The sequence below is a fragment of the Sinocyclocheilus rhinocerous genome, unplaced genomic scaffold (genome assembly GCF_001515625.1).
Source record: "Sinocyclocheilus rhinocerous isolate Xijiao unplaced genomic scaffold, SAMN03320098_v1.1 scaffold314, whole genome shotgun sequence".
Taxonomy (NCBI): domain Eukaryota; kingdom Metazoa; phylum Chordata; class Actinopteri; order Cypriniformes; family Cyprinidae; genus Sinocyclocheilus; species Sinocyclocheilus rhinocerous.
This window is the reverse complement of record NW_015630021.1, coordinates 830973-836212: the sequence shown is the minus strand read 5'-3', so window position 1 is coordinate 836212 and position 5240 is coordinate 830973.

The following is a 5240-nucleotide window of genomic DNA, read 5'->3' as shown; positions in this document are numbered from 1 at the left end:
AACTTTTTTCTTATTGTTTGTGAATTATAGGAGCTGTGTGGGCCATATGTCTTCATTATATTCATGATCTTCCTCATCATCTTCTTCGTCTTTACATACTTCAAAGTTCCGGAGACTAAAGGGCGAACTTTTGATGACATCGCCCGTGGTTTTGGCGGGGCTCCGCCTCCGACTGCCACCTCCGTGGAGGAGCCCGGCAGAGTCGCACTTCCAGCCTCTCCGGTCAAAGAAAAGGTCCCATTGGTGGAAGCTTCCAAATCTTCCTTGGAACAGGGTGCAAGCTCATCTGAGAAAGCTGCGGCAGATGCTAAAAAACCTAGCTCAGTTACCCAGCCACTGGTGGATTCTAGTAAAGAGGAGAAATCTAATTCCACCATCTAAGAAACGGTGTAACTATATATAGCTTAATATGATTAAAGCCATGACACTGAAGATAGAAATAAAATACTAGAGATTTATTTACTGGAAAAAGATTATTTAGGGTAAACAGATTAAGAAGGTAACCACAGGGGAAAGTCACAGATCACCTAGTTATATTTTGAAAGGATACGAGAGCTCATAGTCCATGAGCTTTATTTTATTGTGTAGTTTGACAACTGATGGTTTGGTGCAATATTGATTCATGTTTTAAAGATTTTATCTATTTATTGCTCATTTACTCCTGTTTGTGCATTTTAGTGCAGTTTTAATGTGAATTATCAAACAGGACATTGTTTCCTATGTCAGATCAAACAGAAAAAGGGAATTTTCTAAAAAAAAAACTCAATTTTTTGCTTTTAGAAAAACCAAAGTGTTTTTCCCTTGAGTGATAGTTGGCGATCTTCATAATCTTGAGGATGTTCATTTTGTATAAAATATAGTGTGCATAGAGATATATACGTTTTCATTACTTCAGATCACTACTACCATTTATCAAAAACACTTAAAACATATATTTAATTAGAAGATTCATAAAAAATATTTAGATTACAGAAAGTGCTTAGCTAGTAAAGCTTATGCCAAGAATAGTTTACTGCCAAAAATAATACATCTAAAGAAACTAAAATCACCAAAAATGACCAACCAGTGTTCGATGAATTGTACTGTATATAATGTATACGGTCTCCATAACTAGACAAGTTCACATTTCAGATATCCAAGATAAAGATTTTTAGCAAATGACGTGATCAAGATTATGAGCATTAATCCCGCTACTGAATTTCCTGTGCTTGGTGATTTAGTATTCCAGCGTCACGTGTGTGCTGCACTGACTCACTTTGAGGTTTGACAGAGTAGTGAGAGAAGTCTCACTTGATTTGAATAAATGTGTTTATAATAAATGTTGTTCTGCCGTTTCCGACACTTAGTTTGAATCCCTTTCATAGAGAACACATATAGTATTTATTTGTTTATACATTTATTTTTTACTTAAATTAGAGAATCTACCAATAATTCCTATCACGTAAGGCAATTGACGCTTTATGCTGCCATTGCTTAGGTATTGCTATTTTTGTCTAGATATTGAATGTGAAAGTATTTATTAATAAGCACATTTATAGGCCAGGTGTAATCTGAACAACTGCTTTTTCCCATTCTGATGTCTTGTGATCATTTATATGTTGCACGGAGAGAAACTCCAAAAAAGACCAAGAAAGACAACATTCCTCTTGCAGTAGTGCACTGTGGTTTGTATCCCAGTGGTCAAGAGCAGCGTCACAATGAGCCAGCCCTCTTCTAACACTAACAAACACAACCATCTTATTAACTGTTTATACCTTTCACATACTGTACCTTTACTGTGCATAATGTACACAACTCATAGTTACTTGCTTACTGTACAGTTAGAAGAGCATCACCCTGTAAATAACTAAGTTAATGTGTGTTGAATGGTGTAATTGATGTAATTGCAGTTCAAAAGGAGAGTGTCTGCTAAACAGAAGTGTTGATGTTTTGACATTTGTATATTTTATGGTGGTTTTTCCTGAATGTGTAACAAAATCATGAGTGGCACTGTGTACAATTGTATTATTTTGAGAATAAATAGTCTAAATCATTTTATTTCTCCTGTTTCCTAAATGTTAATAGGATACATCAGATTCAAAAGTATACAATAACTTGTGGTATTTTGGAGTAACCTAGTTATCACAAAAATATATTCATAAAGTCATAAATATAACTGTTTTTACTCAGTGTACATATAAATAATGTGAATTTGTTAATTAATTAATGAATATTTATAGGTCTTTCAGATAACAATTAGTTTTTTTTCTTTTATTTAATTTATTTATTTTTACAGAAAAGTATTTTTAATCACTGGACTGAAATTCAAATAACGCAACGTCATTTGCCTCTGTTTGCGTCCTATCCTGAATGTGTAACAAAATCATGAGTGGCACTGTGTACAATTGTATTATTTTGAGAATAAATAGTCTAAATCATTTTATTTCTCCTGTTTCCTAAATGTTAATAGGATACATCAGATTCAAAAGTATACAATAACTTGTGGTATTTTGGAGTAACCTAGTTATCACAAAAATATATTCATAAAGTCATAAAGATAACTGTTTTTACTCAGTGTACATATAAATAATGTGAATTTGTTAATTAATGAATATTTATAGGTCTTTCAGATAACAATGAGTTTTTTTTCTTTTATTTAATTTATTTATTTTTACAGAAAAGTATTTTTAATCACTGGACTGAAATTCAAATAACGCAACGTCATTTGCCTCTGTTTGCGTCCTATCGCGTAAATAACCAATCATAGTTAACAGTGACCTTTGAAGCCAATCAGATTTTAGCATCACACTTATGCGTCATCAAGCGTGCTTCTGGTTAACAACAGGTGAAGAGAAACTTTCATATTTAGACTAAATACAGATGAAATTCAGATTATTTAAGGATTATTGTAAAACCTACGGCAGTTTTCCTCACGGACCAACCGCAGACTTAAAGATGTAAGTGAAAAAACAAATATTTAAACGTAGGCATAATTTTGGTTAGGTGACCATTATTTACAACTGCACTAGTGATGACTAAACTGAAAAAAGTGAGTTTACATTAATAAATAGTATATTTTAAATACGTACGTTGTTATACGTTAATAAACTCTCTAGTTACCAATAAATATGCCAGTAATATAATTTGAAGTCTTATTTGAATTAGAGGAGTACCAATGAACATAATATGTTATTTTCCAACCTAAATAAATATAATGATAAATTAAATCACACTACCTGTACTATTGCTAGACACGGTTTGTTTGTGTGTGTTTTATACATGTTTACATTGTAGCTTTGGTCTTCGCTACATTTTCCTGCATATATGTGTACGATAATCTTTCGCTGTTACATATTTTACGTAACATCCCCTCTTTCTCATTTGTGTTACAATTGAGCTTTTAGCCTTTATCCGCGGTCTTCGGTCACTTTTGACCGGAGAATTTTACATTTTGAATTTTTAAAAATCGTAGCTTCACCAGAATGGTACGAAACCTGGTGACTTTTATGACACTTGGTATGTGAACACAAAAAAAATTGAGGGCAAGATTCGAAAAAGCTAAGTGGTCGTAAAAAAAAATAGTCACACTCGTGAAAATACAGAAAATGTTTCTGTGTACAATCTACAAATCCCCCACAATGCAGAAAAAAATTGCACAGCAATGAAGGGGTGAAACTCTAAACCACAACCTAATAAAAGTAAACAATTATGTATAAAAACAACTAGGGAATTCACAAGCCTCTCTATAGAGTCCTATACAGGAATCTAGTGGTTACACCATGAAATTACAGGTTTTTCTCTTTTTTTGCTCTCACCAGGAGGTGCTATTCTGCCTTCAAAAATTGGATTTTAAAGGCCTAGTCTCTATTTTAATCTGAAATACTGCATTAATTGAAAAATAATTTTAAAAAAATTAGAAGAAAAAAAATGTTGTACTATTTTCAATGGGAAAAATTGATTATAATTATTGCATAAATATTAATTAGTACCATAAAATTCTCTCAAAATACAAAAGAAAAAAGAAAAAATATTATTGAACAAAAATATATTAGATTGATTTTACTGAAGAAAAAAAAAAGTTACATTTCAGGTGTCCGGTCACTTTTGACCGCGAAGACCATGAGTGCGACTCCCAAATGAGGAGTGCACAGGGTTAAACTATTTTTCATTGCATGTGCATCATAAATAACTATTATGACATACAGTATGTTAATGTGATGTAAAGTCACTCATAGTGTGATATGAGATTCAGTCATGATATTTTGGCCATGTCAGGCTGGTGTTAGAGCAATGGCTATTCTGGCTTCCTATAACCCCATGCATGAGTGCAGGGCTTCATGATGCGCTGGTTTTGTCACGTGTCTGTGCTGCAGGGTGTGTTTGACCAGCGGATGAAAACATGGGCCAAATGCCAGGATGCTCAGGTGATGCTGCAGCGCAAGAGAGAAGCCGAAGCCAAACTACAGCACGCCAACAAACCCGACAAACTGCAGCAGGCCAAAGACGAGATCAGAGAGGTACAGAACACCTCAGACTCATGAGGAAACACTGAGAGAGCGCTGGGGCTGATGGGAAATATCCAGCACGTTTGTTTGCCTTCCCTCCCTTCGGTTCATTCATATCTCTACTGTGTTTACCTCGAATCACCTGACAGCTGCAGGAATTCATGACAGTTATTGATTCTTTTAAGCACGAAACATTTCCAGCCTTTTTAATTTCTGCGTTTTCCCCGTCACGCCCCACAAAGGAGATCGAGGAGGTAGGACCTTCGCTTTGATTTGATTTGCTGTCTCCATCGTCACGTCTGCTGTCTCACACACACTTATATTTGCATTCTGTAGATCAGAGACTAATCATGGATTCATCAGACGCACCTGACATGCTTTCAAACACTACAGCGTCTTTAATCTCTCACTTTAAAGGAATAGTTGAGCTGAAATTAAAATGTGTTTAAGATTAGGATGAGTTTGTTTCTTCATCAGATTTGTAGAAATGTAGCACTGCATCAGTGTCTCAGCAATGGATGCTCTGCAGTGAATGGGTGCCGTCAGAATGAGAGTCCAAACAGCTGATAAAAACATCACAATAATCCACAACACTCCAGTCCATCAGTTAACATCTGGAGAAGACAAAAGCTGAAACTAATCCAGCATTAAGACGTTTTTAACTAAAATACATGTCCATAACAATGCTTCCTCCAGTGAAAAAGTCCATCCCCTATTTACCTCTCACATCAAAATCCACCCACATATTTGTTTAGA